Below are 16,810 nucleotides of genomic sequence, written 5' to 3'. Positions count from 1 at the left end.
AATATTACTCTTTTTATATAGCAAAGTGAATACAATCCATTACAGGCACACTTTCAAGATAGACAATCGCTAGTCTTCAAAAGGACTTGATAGCATGATTTGTCACAGGCAGATTATCCTATATTCCCTCATTAATTAGAGTGCCTATCTATATTTCCTAATTGGCTTTATACAAAAGGAAAACAAGTTTAAACTTTTGGGACAGGAATAGTTTTGGAATAGAACTTGGAATTTAGTCCACCAAAGTTAGGCTCCTACCTTTCCACAGACAGTAAGAATAAAAGCTCTATCTTCCTTGATGATTACATTCCAAAGAATATATTTCTCAGTCCTTTAAAAATACATTCCTAGATTATAAAGCTGGGCCAAAGCTTACTGAGCATTTAAAAACATATACATCTTTCAAAGAATGAGAAATAACTTATTTACTGGTTTGCTAAAGTAAATACTCTAAGAAAACAAAGAATAGAAAGTGCCTCCTTTGTTAAGTAGGGATAATAAAGGCTTATGTTTTTATCATATTTGTCCTTGGAAGTTACATAGGACCATAACCTTAAGACAAACCTAAAGTGTTCTACTTTCAACAACCCCAAGTTACCTTTACTCCTTTAGTTGAGCTTATATTTCTGTCCTCCAGGACACCTGTCATAGTAATATCAATTAATAGCCTAAATATTAGTATCTCTAAAATATGTAAATATCTTCAGATAAGTAAGAAAAATATCATAGCTACAATTGAAAAAGTGCCAAATATATAAAAAACAACAGTAAAAGCTTTTGTGTCTAAAAAGACATTCTATTTTGTTCATTAGAAGAAATACAGATAAAATTATAATAAATATACTCCTTTTTATCCAAAATTGAAAAAAAAGTATGTCGAGGAAAATAGCAATCTTATTCTTTACTAATAGAACATAAATTGGTATAACTTCTACAGAGGACATTGTACCAATGACAATCAAACTTTGAATGGTTTTCCCTTAGACCCAGCAATTTCATTCTTAAATATTTATCTTACTGGTATATGCACATAAGAAAAAATGACATATGTACAATAATATTGACTACTCTTTCTAATAGCAAACAAAGAGAACCTTCTAAATTCCCATTAATAAGTAATTCAATAGATTTTTTATCTATAATACAGAAAACTATAGAATTGTTTAAAATGAAAATCTGTGCATATCTTAATTGTTAAAGATAAAGCAGAAGAGAGCTGTACCTTGGGTTCTTTCATTAAGAAAAATTATACGTTTATGTAAATCTGTGTGTTCACAAAGAGATAATATGTTTCTTGAAGAAAAAGAAACTAGTAATCATGGCCGCTTTGGGGAAAGAGAATTGGAAGTGAGGATAAGAAGAGGAGTCATTATACTATACATGCTTTTGTATTAAATTTCATTCTGTGTTTATGTATTGCACTAGAACACTTGATGTCAACATTAAAAGAATAAATTTTAGAACTATTTCACAATAAAATTGGAACCAGAGAAACATTTCTTCAAAATTACTTAAGAAACTAAGAAGGGACATGATTATTGATGTGAAATGGAAAAGAAAAAAAAGGAACTTCTTAGTGTCATCTGACTTAAATTCTTTGTGCTGGGACGGAGAGGAAGATGTATTCTTCCTCTAAGGAACTGAGTGTAAATAAAATATAAAAAATGAGAGTAGCTTTTCTTTCTCCACATTCACTGAGTCATTTAAAAAATTGACACTAGCCAGGCATGATGGTGCACACCTGTAATCCCAGCACTCGGAGGCTGAGGTAGGTGGACTACTGCAAGTCTGAGGCCAGCATGGGCTACATAGTGAGTTCAGGGCCAGCCTGAACTACAAAGTGAGACCCTGCCTCAAAGAAAAAAAATTAGGCATTTTCAATATTCTAGGTACTGAGCCAGTGGGTAAATCATTATAAACAAATGAACAAGACAGACTTTCATCTCTCATAAATTCATACTCTACAAGCAAGTAAACAACCAGCAGAGATAAAAGCCAGGTATATTCAAAGATGAAAAAACATTAAAATTTCTGAAAGATGCATCTATCCATGCAGGGGCTAATGTCTATTTACAAACATATCATATTATAGAGAATAGAAGTTCTCCTAGGATGTGTCTATAGGACATATATTATCCATCATGATGTATAATTGGCCTCACCTACTGATTTATTAATGAGTAACCTTAATAAAAATTAAGTATGGTTACAAGATGTAATATAATCTTACAATTCAAAAGATAATTAGACAGATGTAGAAAAATAGATGTAAAGAGAAATGGCAATAAATAAATGACATTATTTGGGCGTTAAAATCTTCAAAATATACAAAAGTGCAAATACTATATATTGATATTTAAATTTTTGTACTCAGACCTTAACTTTCCTCTGAGTCAGAATCACATTTTCTGAACTGTATCTTGTGTATCTGACCTGATTTTATGAATACAGTATTTGGCTTTCTTTTTAATTCCAAGGGATTTACTGACATTTACTTCCATTCAAGAAAGACATTTAAAGACATTTAATAATTATTTTCATCTACAATTTTAAAAATGACTTGCTTTTTTCACCTTCAATTCATATCTAGTAATGAAAATAACTTTACTTCTACTAACAACAGAACCATATTCAATAGCAATAGTGTAAATTTAACTAGCATCTTTTCTTTTTGTCTCGCGGTGCTGCTTATGTAGCAAGGGAATGTTTGGTGGAAGTCAGTGGAGAAGCACAATTACACCACATTCTGCCCTCCTCAAATAACTGAGGTGGTCAGATCTTGGGACAGGTAAAAAGAACTATAGTTAGTCACACCCACAGCACTGATGGCAGCTGGGAGGTGGGACCAGAGAGCTTCTGGGATCAACAAGCCTTCCTGCTGTTGCCCCGATCAACAGGCAGTTAAGCAAATTACAGCGGGTGGGAAGCTCTGATGGACTATAAATGGGACTGTGAGGAAGTTTTGATTGTGTGCTTTTGCAACCGTGTGAGGGGTTTATTTTTGTTTTGGTCTTGATTTTGATTGTGGTTTCCTTTTTATTTCTTATTTTATTGTTTTCTTTCTTTTTAAATTTTTTTTTCTTTTCTGAATTCCTTTTTTTTTCTCATCCCTTTCTCTCCAGTCCACTTATCTTCTTTCCTTTCTTCCTTTCATCTAGCATATGTACAGAAGATACCGGTACATATGCAAATAAGAATAAGAATTCAATGATACTTTGATTTAAATAGTCCCATTCATGGGCATTTTAACAAAACTCACCAAACTGTGCATAGAGGACAAACATAAAATAGCTACCAATAAAGTAATAGGATCTGACAATCTCAAGGCTTCTATAAATCTATTTATACTTCCTTGCCTCTACATTCCTCCTCCTATGTCCACAAATATTTATTCAAAGTCCTTCAAAACTAGCCCTCTACTCAAGCTATAAAAATAATTCCAACAGAGTGTAAATTCCTGTTTTTCACTTAATATTTGTATTTTCTTCCTCTCTTCATAATGACCTAACACCTTCTTTGTCTTTCATTTTTTCATCTCCAGTTTTTCATCATTCCAGTCTGCTCATAGCAGTATAGTGCAGTCAATAAGGGACATTGATAAAAGGATGAAATTGCTAAAGGAAGTTTTAATGTAACATGATGGTTGAAACTGTTCATACTGTTATAACTAGTGGGGATTATAAACTGGCAAAACAGCCACCGGGTCTGATCCTATTAAGTTGAGTATGCAAACGAAGCCAAGTTCACAGTTACTGGAAAGTAGACAGTAACTAAAGAGATCTCCATATTAGCAACAATGTCATTTCACTCTAATTGACCTGCAACCCTCAGCACATAAAAAGAAAAAAACAAACATGAGAAAGCAAGGCAACAAAATGCCTACAAAGACTCCCAACTCTCCCAAAGCAAATCCAATGGAGATCAATGGAAAGGAATTAAAAAACCAAACAGCTGAATTGTATAAAATGATAAAAGCAAATAAAAGGAAAATCAATGAGGTCACAGGTTATATAACTAAAAATATAATGGACTCAATAAGCAAAATGTTCAATGAATTTTACAAGTAAAAACTAGCAGAGCTAACCAAAATAATTCAGGCCATGGATGACTAATTTAGGAAAGAATTAAAGTCCATGAAAAGACACTAAGCAGAAATCCAGGAGATAAAAATTTCTGCCGAAAGTATGGCCAGCAGAAGTGTCTGATATGAGATAGAATGTCAGATGAAGATAGGATTAATAAGTATTATTATATACTAGAGGTACCTTAAAATAAAAATCATGGCAAATGCATTTAACAGTTGCTAGATAATGCAGTCTAACATAAAATTAATTGAAATGAATGAAAATTCATGTTTAGCATTGTAAAACTATTTATAAAATCATATCAGAAAACTTCCCAATCATGGAAAATGAATTGAAGTCTTTCCACTTTAATGACTCTTAAGCCCTCCACATAGATACACACACACACACACACACACGACAAATAAAAAAATAAGGCACAAAATGCATCCAAAATTCTAAACTCTCCCAAAGCTGACCTATGGGGCATCAATGGGGAAGAAATAAAAAGCCAAACAGCTGAAATATATGAAGTGATAAAAGAGAAAACAAACAAAAAAAGAATATGGGGTTCTATGAGCTAAAAAATGACATAATTATACAGATAGTGGATTAAATGAACAAAATGATCAGTGAGGTTTCAAGATATTAATAAGAAGCTAATTGAGCTAAGCAAATTGATACAAAACATGAACAATCAGTTTAACAAAGAATCAGAGAACATGAAATGATACCTAATAGAAATCCAGGATATAAAAATATTCTATTGAAAGTCTTGGAAGCAGAAGTGAGCACCATGAAGGAGATTGTCGAAACAAGAAGATAGAGCTGATGCATGTGGTAATCTCAGAGATTAAAAACAAGAGATAGGGCCTGGGATTTAGCTCAGTGGTTTGGCCACCTGCTGTACAAGCGCAAGAACCCGAGTTCAATCCCCGGTAACAAAAAAATTTTAAAAATTTAAAAAATAAATAAAAACAACAAATCATGGAAAATGGATCCAACAATTGCTAGATGATATAAAGTAGACTAATATAAAATTGATTGAAATTAGTAACAAATCACAATATGGCACCAACAAACTGTTTACAGAAATCATAGAATATTTTTCAAGTATGGGGAAATAATTTAACATACAGGTAAACAAAGCATATAGAAAGAATGCTAAATAGTCATGATCAGAAAAAACTTCTCTATGAAACATCATAGTCAAAAATCCCAAGAGTCCAACACAAGGAAGGACATAATTTTAAAAACTGTTAGAGAAAAGCAACAAATCACTTATAAAGGTAAACCCATTAGAGTTACAGTAGACTTCTTAACACAAACCTTAAAGCACAGGAGAACTTAAAATAAAATGTTTCAATTCCTAAAAGGAATCAGCAACAGGAAAATTATGCAAAGAAGGGAAAAAAATCAATGCTTTTGGTAATAACTCTCAATCTGAATAGTCTCCATTCCCCAGTCAAAAGACACAGATTGACAGGTTGGATCACATTTTTTAAAACTATATATTATGCTGTACAGAAGAAACACATTTATTTCTGAAAGAAATTCATAGACTAAAAAATTCAAAGGATGGGAAAAATTTCATTCAATGGAAACCCAAGAACAACCAAGAGTAGCTCTCCTATTTTCAAAGTGGATTTCAAGTCAAAACTAATCAGAAGAGGCAAAGATGTTAAATACATATTGGTTAAATGTATATGGTTAAGGCTAAATACATATGGTTAAATACATACTAGTTAAAGGAATGATTCAACAGGAAAAGATAGCAATTATAAATGTATATGTGCCTAATACCGGAGCTCCCAACTTCATAAAATAAACACTACTGGACATAAATGACCAGATAAACATGATCACAATTATAGTAGGTGACTTCTATACCACACTATCACAAATAGATCGACAAGGGGCCAGGGATCTAGCTCAGTGGTTCCCACTGCCTGCCTCGCAAGCACAAGTTACCAAGTTCGATCCCTGGTACAAAAAAAAAAACCAAACAGATCAACAAGACAAAAAAAATCAACAGAGAAGTATCAGAGTTGAACCACACTTTAGAACAAAAGAACTTAATAGATATATACAGAGTATTTCACCCAAGAGAAGAATATACATTCTCAGCATCACATGGAACATTCTCCAAAATAGGTAAATCCTCACCCGTAAAGAAGGTTTAAATAAATACAAAAGAATCAAAATTATCACATCCATATTATCATATAATAGAACAATGAGACTAGAAATTAATGACAAAAGAAAATGAAAAATTTTGCAAACACATGGAGATTGACTGATCAGTGAGTCACAGAGGACTCTAGAGAGTTCCTGGAATCAAATGGTAATGTCAATACAAAATGCCAGAACTTATGGGAGGGACTGAAAGCTGACCTAAAATAGAAATTCACAATTGTAAATGCCCATATCAGAAAAACAGAGCAAGCCCATAAAGATACCTAAGATGCACCTCAAGATACTAGATAAAGAAGAACAGTAAAAGTCTAAAATAGTACATGGAAAGAAATTATAATGATCAGAGTGGAAATTAATGAAATTGAGACTAAAAAATGTACAAAGAATCAAGGAATCAAAAAGCTAATTCTTTTTTTTTCAAGATTTCCAAATCAGTTTATTGATTCTTGTCCTGACAGCTGGCATTGTTAATACTTTAACAGAACCACTTAAAATAAGCTAAATATCTAAGGTAGATACAGGTACAAAAGATATACAAATTAAAACCATTTAAAAAGGAATAGATACCCTAAGTTGTCCTTGGCCATAACTTCCCCCCCCCCATTGTTTATTGCTACATTTTAGGTATAAAATACATTTACATACATCATTGGGATCTTGTACCATTACACAAGTATCTTGGTTCTTATTTTTCTCCCCTTCCCCTGCCCTCCCTTCACCTCCACCCTTCCCTATTTGCAAAGATTTTGTTTCCATTTTTTCTTTTCTCATATTTTTCCACTTCTTTCTTTTCCCCTACCTCTCCCACTTACCCTGCTCCTTTAGACCTTTACTTCCTATTACACAATACCAATTATACATTTTTTAAATTAAAATATCAAGACCTAGGAGACATTACCACAGATTTTACAGAATTTAAAAGGATATACAAAGTATATTTCAAAAATGTGTTTTGAAATAAGTTTGACAACTTCTAAGAAGTAACTTTGAAGACAAATTAATGAAACTAACTCTGGAGGAAATATAAAATTTGAAGAGCACCTATTAAAGAAAGTATATTCCTAGCTTGAAAACCCACCTATATGACAACAACAAGCTCATAAATATTTTAACTGATAAATTATATCAAATATTTAAAGCAGAAAAAAAAAGGAAAACTTCTCTCATTTTAGGAAATCAACAATGTGCTAATCCTAAAACTGGATAAAGATAAGAGAAGAAAAAAGTATGAATATAGATAGAAATTTGTTTAACAAAACAAACTCTTAGAAGTCAGATCTGGCAGGATGTAGAAAGTGGTTTTGTTATAGGGATGGCAGTGTTAGTTCAGCATTGGAAGATCCACCCCCAAAAGTCATCATTTTAACAGAGGAAAGGAAAAAGCCATATGATCCTGTCAGTAGTTGGAGAAAAAATATTGGACTAAATTCCACAGCTGTTCATGGTAAAAGCTATCAGGAGACTAGAAGTAGAGCAGAACCTTCTCAACAGATTAAAGACATGTACTCCATACTTACAGCAAGAATGCCTTATATGAATGGAGAAGATAACAGTGCTCTCTCCTGAAGGTGGGGAACAAGGGCAGATATGCTTACTCCTCTTCTGTCCGTTAAACTTTGAAACCTAGGCCCAACCAAAATAGTCTGACAATAAAATGACACAATTAGGATAGGATTGGCAAGGTAGAAGCAAAATCTTTATATGTAGATGAAATGATCATCTATAGAGAAAATACTAAGAAATCTCTAGGAGCCCCAAGAACTTGTATTTGAATTTAGCAGGATTAGAAAACACACGGTATATATAAAAATTCAAGTCTATGTATACTTGCTATAAATGAAGAATTGGATATTGAAATTTAAAAGTTATGTAGGAATACAAAGGATCTAGAAAAGATAAAAAAGAAACAAACAGACAAACAAAAAGTGTTGGAAGACATTTAGTACCTAATTTTAAGACTTCCTCTAAAGCTACAGTAATCAAGGCAGTGTTGGTGCAAAGAAAGACATATAGATCATTGGACTAAAACAGAGAATCTAGAAATAGAACCACACATATATGGTCCACTGAGTTTTGAAAGATTATTTAACATTAGCAATTTATAGACTATAAACTCAATTCAAGACCCGAGGAAAAGATAGTGCTTTCAGCAAACGGCACTAGAACACCTGGCATCTGTATATAAAAAGTTAACTTCAACCCTTTATTTCCATACATAAAAATAACTTGAAGGGATCTATGAACCTTAATATGAAAGCCTAAAAGTATAAAACTTTAAGAAGAAATTATAAGGGGAAATGTTTATGAATTTAGGGTAGGCAAGAACTACCTAGGATACAAAAGACATGATGTATAAAAGAAAAAAATTGATAAATGAGATTCCATCAAAATTTAGAACTTTAAATGACATAATTAAAATGAAAAGTAGTCCTTAAACAGACCATATTTACAATGCATATAACTTATGACCAGAATATATAAAGAACTCTTACAACTCACTAGTAGACAGCCCAATTAAAAAGTAGACATAAGAAGAAGATAAATGGCCAGGACAACACAAGGAATGGTGTGCAACTCTAGAATCAAAAAAATACTAATTAGTACAATTACAAGACTGAATTATACACTCATTAGGGAGATGAAGTTAAAAGTTTTAAAAGCCTTGTCATGACATTTTCTTTTTGTTGGATTCTCCCTCTTTGCTTTTAATTTGTCATGCCCAATGGATTCATTCTGCTGGGTTTCCTGGAGTTGTGATCCTCATTGTCTTTTCCTAGGATATTGTCTAAAATTTTTTGGAGTGCTGGTTTGGTGTTCACAAAGTTCCTGAGGTGCTCTGTATCATGAAAGTATCTTATTTCTCCATCAATTTTGAAAGATAGTTTTGCAGGGTACATCAATCTGGGTTGGAGACTGTTTTCCTTTAGGGCTTGAAATAAGTCACTCCAAGCTCTTCTTGCCTTGAGAGTTTGCGTTGAAAAGTCTGCTGTGATTCTGATATTTCCTTTGTATGTGATTTTTTCTTTTCTCTCACTGCTTGCAGAATTTTGCTCTTTTGTTGAATTTCTGGAATCCTAATTATTATATGCCTATGTGTAGACTTTTTTGATCAAGGCTATTTGGAGTCCTATATGGCTCACTTATCTGTACATCAAGTTCTTTTCCCCTGCTTGGGAAGTTTTCTGCCATCACTTCTGTGAACAGTTTTTGTATGTCAATTAGTCTTATGTTATTCTTTTCCCCTGCTTGGGAAGTTTTCTGCTGTCACTTGTGTGAACACTTTTTTTTATGTCATCTGAACTCTCTCTTCTTTCTTCATTGACTCCAATCAGTCTTATGCTATTCTTCTTTGCATCGTCTAGCAGCTGCTGGATTGATTTCTCATGTTCCCTTACAATTTTAAAGCAATTTTTCTTTTCCTGGTCACTAATTGCAATCTTATCCTCTATATCTGAAATTCTGTCCTCACATTGGTTCATTCTGCTGTGTAGACTTTTGATGGAGTTTTTAATCTCCTGGAAATCTGTTTGCATCTGTTTTATGGATTCCATTTGTTTCCTATGTTGGAATTCCATCATGTTCCTCAGCTCCTCTATTTTTTTTTAATCTGTGTCCTCTCTAGATTTATTAATCATGCCTTGCAGTATGGGCACAATCTTTGCTGTTATCTGAGAAATTATTTCTGATTTCATTTTTTCCAGATCCTCTTTTGTTGCCAGTTCAGGGAGTGGTTGAGTATCAGATTGTTCCATCTTGTTTCCCTTTGGGGTTGCTGTAGGTGATCCAGTAGCTTATTGAGGATTTTTGCATCTATGTTCCTTAGTGAGATTGGCTGATAATTCTTCTCTTTTTCAGTTGGATCTTTTTCTCCTTTTGGGATCAAGGTGATGCTTGCTTCCAGGAATGAATTTGGGAGTATTGCTTCCCTTTCAATTTCATTGAAGAGTTTAAACAGTAGTGGCAGTAGTTCTTTTCTAAATGTCTTGTAGAATTCAGCAGTGAAGCCACCAGGACCTGGGCTTTTCTTTGCTGGTATGCTTTTAATTATGTTTTCAATTTCTTTGATTGATACTGGGTTGTTTAGAATTTTTAGGTCTTCTTCGTTCAACTTTGGTAATTCATATGTATCTAGAAGTCTGTCCATTTCTTCTGTGTTTTCCATCTTATTGGCCTATAGGTTCTCAAAGTAGGAATTGATGATCCTCTGGATTTCTTCTAGGTCCATTGTAATTTCACCCTTTTTATTCCTACTTGCATGGATTTGGGTCTTTTCTTTCCTTTTTTTGGTAAGGTTTGCTAAGGGTGTATTGATTTTATTTTTTCATTTGAAGAACCAACTCTTTGTTTCATTGATTTTTTTTTTGTATCATTCTCTTAGTCTCCATTGGATTGATTTTTACTCTGATCTTTTTTTTTTTTTTTTTTTTTTTGGTACTGGGGATCGAACTCAGGACCTTGCACTTGCGAGGCAGGTGCCAGAACCACTGAGCTAAATCCCTGGCCCCTTTTACTCTGATCTTTATAATTTCCTCCCTTGAATGAGCTTTGGGTTTGTCCTGCTCTTCTTTTTGTAGAAACTTGAGGTTCAGCATAAGGTTGATTGTTTGAGCTCACTGTTTTCCTAATAGGAATATTCACTGCTATTAATTTCCCTGGTAAGACTGCTTTCATTGTATCCCATAGATTCCGATATGTTGTATTGACATTGTCATTTAATTTTAGGAAAGGTTTGATTTCTTCTTTAATTTCCTCTGTGTTCTGAAGAACATTCGTTCTTCAGAAGTGTGTTGTTCATTTTCTAAGTTTTTATGCAATTCTTGCAGTTTCTTTTGCTATGGATCTCCAATTTCATCACACTATGGTATGATAATATACAGGGGATAACTTCAATTCCTTTGCATTTACTTAAACATGTTCTATAAGCAAGTATGTGGTCTTTTGGAGAACGACCAGTGTGCAACTGAAAAGAATGTGTATTCTGATTTTGTGGGTTGGAACACTCTGTAAACATCTTTTAAGTCTCTTTATTCAAGAGTTTTCTTGAGTTCTAGTATTTTGTTTATTTTTTGTCTATTTCATCTATCTTTTTTTGACAGTGGGTATTGAGTTCCCCCACTACTGTTGTATTGCTGCATATTTGGAAAAAATGGGACAGGCATTACAATCTCCTGTCCATACCAACAGAGGCAATTGGTTATGCTGTTGAATTAAGACCTATAATATTTTCTACATTGTATTGCCTTGGATTATCCTTGAACTGAAAGTACAATACTAGAGAAATTAAATACCATTCATTCACCTGACATCTTTAGCATAGGATCTGACTTTTAAACTGGTTCTATCCCAACTTTTCTAAGCTGTAACGGGGGGTTAAGATGTAGGGTTTTTTAAAAATAACAATCAGAGCACGCATCCTATACTCATCCTATATACACAAGAACAATATTGAAAACATTGTATTAACATTAATTCTCCCTTCCACAACCAATATGGAGGAATCAGCCAGCTATTTGTGCAGCTTCTTCTCAGCATGTGTCAAGTAAACCCCTCTACTGGTTTCTGAACAATGAGAATCCATAAGCCCTTGCTAGAAATGTCTGCAACTTCACTCACTCTCAGTTGGGTTAGGTCAAGCATAAAACAGTGATGGCAAAGAAAATCATTTCCATACCTTCTTGTTTACTAGAGCAGATTTGTCAGACTTAAAGTTGGAGAATTGTCCTGAGGGAAGCTGGTATAGATCTTTTGGATACATCTATAAGTGACAACATACACAACTGATGTTTTAATCTAATCAATAATTGTAACTAAAACATCATCTTTTGATGAATAAAGTCCTGATATCATCTGTACTTGTGTACAGTTTGAATAAAAGTAAATATTTTATAATGAAAAGAGATTAAAAACCAAATACTTATTCTTTTCCATTTAAAGAAAATTAAAAATTAATTAAATTTAATTAAAAATTAACAAAAGAACTGCTTGAATCCCATAGAATTTTTATCTCTTCTCTTCAATTTTTGCATCTAAGGCCATTGGACCATAATTATCTTTAGCAGTCATAGGGGGTTGGACATGTTCTGTCACCAGATTGTTCAATTTCACATTTCTTCCTTTCAATGAAATACCTTTCAAGTTTCCTAGGACACTGCAGTGGTGTCCACAACAGCATTTCTTTTGTATGTTGTTTCCCCAAACTTCATCTCACAGGGTTATTTGAGTTTGAATGAGGTAGTTGGTACCTATGTACGCATACATGATCTATCTACATTCTGTTTGTAACAATGTAAAAATAATTTCTTCAGCAAATATTTATGAGATACCTACTGGCTTCTTCAAAATGTGCTGGGCGATTGGGTGTCTTGAGTAAAACTGAAGGACAAGAGGAGCAAAGATTCTGATTCCTGAAAGTACTTGACCATTTATAGAAATTGAAAAAACCAATGTTATTTTAGTTACATAGTGTGCAGAAAATACCACGTGTGCATGGATGGATGAATGAGTGTGTACAGGTGTGTGTGTGAACAGACAGTAAAGCAAATCCCAAAGGCTTTACAAACTCACTATTATTATCTGAAATTAGCTCAGAAGATCTGAGTTAGTTCCACAGAACAAGGTGATTTCAGCTATTCACCTCTAGCTGTCCCTGCCCTTTCCAACAAAGCCAATTTTTCTACTAGGATCCATAGTAAAATGGATAGTTTCTGGTCTCTTCCTTATAAATGTACAGGACAGGAAGAAGGAAACAATGGCCAATGAACTTAACCTGACCTGATACTTATTTTTATACAACCAGAAAGCAAATAATAATTTTTACATTGTTTTTGTAGGTTGGATATTTTTTTTCTTAGAGTATGTTTGTAGTACAGAATTTTATATTCCTTGTGGGAAATTGGTACACATAGATAATAAATCTTATTTTAAATTTAACTTAAAAATCATAGAATAAGATATTGTGAAATATTAAAAAATACGTGAAATTTAAGTCTTGCTGGACTTAAAGTTTTACTGGAAAACAGCTACATACATTCATTTTAGTATTGTCTATAGCTGCTTCTGTACTATAGCAGCAAAGCATAGTTTAGACAGAGAGTATTTGGTCCACAAATCTAAGCTATTTACTATAAAATTGGCCAACCCTTGGCACAAATCATTGTAGAGATGGGCTCTGTTTCTTTTTCTTTTTTTTAGTTTTATTTATTTATTTTGTATATCCTTTTATTGATACATTTTAGGTGTGCAATATAATGACATTCATCATTGAAGATATGCATCTTTACAATGCTGGCTAGTGCATGTGTGACCAAGTACACAGACTCTCAGTGGGAGCAGGTTAGCATTTAGGATGATTCACACCCTCTTACCTCTCTGTTGGACAGAGTTTCTTCAGTGTGCCCTATTTTATATGTGCAGTGGTTGTGGTAGTAGAGTGAATATGTATTCTTCATGAAAAAGAGTTTGTGTGTATATTTCACTGAAAGTCACAGATGAGTTTGGAGATGTTAAGATGGGTGAAAGCAAAGACCACAGTTTAGAAGTTGTATTTTATGCTAAATAAGTTAGGAAGCAAATTGTTGTTTGTGTGGAAAGGAAGAAACTAATTAGATTCCATTTTATTAAAATCCCTATGGCTGTGGCAAAAATAGAAGGTTGTAGAGGGGCAACATACACTTACACACAGAGCTGCAATGATTTTACTTCACAGAAATTGGAAGAAATCCCATTTTGGGAGGATATATATATATATATATATTTCATTATATACAACCCTGATGGAGAGTATTGCGTATGTGCTCAAAAGTTGAAATCTCACCAATAAATAAGTATTCTTAACCCATAGTGAAAAAGTGAATGGAAGGAAAGAATCAACTTTACATATTTAAAGCAGTTATTGATGTTGATATGTTTCTATGTATTTTCTTTCCTATGATTATTTAATTATAAATCAGAGTCGCATTTATGCATTGTACCATTTAGCAATTCTTCAATTTTCACAGCTCACAGACATATGAAAAGCTTCCACACTCCCAGCAACTCCAGCACCATCACTGGCTTCATCCTCCTGGGCTTCTGCTGCCCCAGGGAGGGGCAGATCCTCCTCTTTGTGCTCTTCTCTGCTGTCTACCTGCTCACCCTCATGGGCAATACTTCCATCATCTGTGCTGTGCGCTGGGATCTAAGACGACACACACCTATGTACATCCTGCTGGCCAACTTCTCCTTCCTGGAGATCTGGTATGTCATCTCCAGTCCTCAACATGTTGGCCAACTTCCTCTCTGACACCAAGGTCATCTCCTTCTCTGGGTGCTTTCTCCAGTTCTATTTCTTCTTCTCCTTGGGTTGCACTGAATCCATTATCCTGGGAGTTATGGCCTTTGATCACTACCTTGCCATTTGCAGGCCTCTGCACTATCCATCCATTATGACCAGACATCTCTGCACCAATCTTGTGTTAGTCTGCTGGATACTTGTTTTCCTGTGTTATTTGAGTCTGATTATCATCATCTCCCAAATCTCCTTTTGTGGATCCAGGATAATTGATCATTTTCTGTGTGACCCAGGTCCTCTGTTAGCCCTCACTTGCAATAAAGCTGCCATGATGGAGCTTGTAATCTCTAACTTAAATGCTGAACCTGTTGTTCTGACCTTTCTTAACATCATCTGATCTTATGCTTTGATCTTAAAAGCTGTATTGAATTTCCCTTCAGCAGCTGGGAAAAGAAAGGCTTTTAACACCTGTGGGTCTCACCTGGCCTTGGTTTCATTATTATATGGTTCAGTACTAGTGAGTATGGGAACCCAAAATCAGAGCATGAAGCTGGGATGCACACTTTATCTCTTTTATTCTGTTTTGATCCCTCTCCTTAACCCTGTGATATACAGTTTTAGGAATGAAGATATGAAAAAAGCCCTGAAGAAATTTCTAGGAAAATAAAAAACATTAATTAAAAATGCTTTGGATAATTAAATTGTATTTAAATTACTTTTAATATTTTTTCTCGATCAAACAAATGGTTAAGAGAATGGTGGATGGTTTGTGAATTCCTACTTCCCTCTGTCAGGTCCAGGTACAAGTTTGAGTTCAGAGGACAGAGAAGCTCAGCCAGTCCCAGGACCCAGAAGGGAGCTCCCTGCCTCCATCCCAGGCTCCTAGGGCAGAGAGCCTCAGCCTGTCCCAGCACCTGGAAGGAAGCTCTCCACCTCCATCCCAGGCTCCTAGATCCAAGAAGGTGAGCTGGTCCCAGCACCTGGAAGGAAGCTCCCCTGCCTGCATCCCAGGCTCCTAGGGCAGAGAAGCTCAGCTGGTCCCAGCACCCAGAAGGAAACTCCCCTCCTCTATCCCAGGCTCCTAGGGGAGAGAAGCTGAGCCAGTCCCAGAACCCAGAAGGAAGCTTCCCCACTGCCATCCCAAGCTCCAAGGGCAGAGAAGGTGAGCCGCATGGGCACCAGAAGCACTCACCCCGCGGAAATGAGAAAACACAATAACAAGCCTCAAAAACAGACTTCCAGATCACCTACAGCAACCCCAAAGGGAAATGAGATGATACTCAACCAGCTGGACTCTCTGAACTGGCAACAAAAGAGAATCTGGGAAAAATGAAATCAGAAATAATGACTCAGATAACAGCAAAGATTTTGGTCATGGTGCAAGACATGATTAATAAATCTAGAGAGGACACAGATAAAATATTAGAGGAGCTAAAGAACATGATAGAATCCCAACATAGGAAACAAATGGAATCCATAAAACAGATACAGATTTCCAAGAGATTAAAAACTCCATCGAAAGTCTGTGCAGCAGAATGAACCAATGTGAGGATAGAATTTCACATATAGAAGATAAGATTGTAATTAGTGACCAGGAAAAGAAATATTGTTTTAAAATTGCAAGGGAACATGAGAAATCAATCTAGGAGCTGCTAGATGATGCAAAGAAGAATAACATAAGACTAACATAAGGCTCAATGAAGAAAGAAGAGAGAGTGCAGACGACATAAAAAAAAAAAAAACTGTTCACACAAGTGATGGCAGAAAACTTCCCAAGGAGGGGAAAAGAACTTGACATACAGATAAGTGAGGCATATAGGACTCCAAATAGCCTTAATCAAAAAAAATCTACACATAGGCATATAATAGTTAGTATTCCAGAAATCCAACAGAAGAATAAAATTCTACAAGCAGTGAGAGAAAAGAAACAAATCACATACAAAGGAAAGCCTATCAGAATCACAGCAGACTTCTCAATGCAAACTCAAGGCAAGAAGAGCTTGGAGTGATGTATTTCAAGCCCTTAGGAAAACAGTCTCCAACCCAGATTGATGTACCCTGAAAAACTATCTTTCAAAATTGATGGAGAAATAAGATACTTTCATGATAAAGAGCACCTCAGGAACTTCATGAATACCAAACTGGCAGTCCAAAAAATTTTAGACAATACCCTAGGAAAAGACAATGAGGATCACAACTCCAGGAAACCCAGCAGAATGAATCCATTGGGCATGACAAATTAAAAGCAAAGTGGGAGAATCCAACAAAAAGAAAACGTCAT

At 34.7% G+C, this 16,810-nt stretch overlaps 1 pseudogene; it reads left to right on the top strand.

The window, feature by feature from the left end:
- Positions 1 to 14,268: 14,268 nt before the first annotated feature.
- On the top strand, positions 14,269 to 15,196 carry LOC101720053 (olfactory receptor 11G2-like; annotated as a pseudogene).
- The last annotated feature ends 1,614 nt before the right edge of the window (positions 15,197 to 16,810 follow it).

Source organism: Heterocephalus glaber, unplaced genomic scaffold, assembly GCF_053883595.1.
Source record: "Heterocephalus glaber isolate CG9 unplaced genomic scaffold, H.glaber_assembly_v1.0 deba00001662, whole genome shotgun sequence".
Lineage (NCBI taxonomy): Eukaryota > Metazoa > Chordata > Mammalia > Rodentia > Bathyergidae > Heterocephalus > Heterocephalus glaber.
The sequence above is the reverse complement of the archived record's forward strand: the minus strand, read 5'-3'. Positions and strand labels throughout refer to the sequence as shown.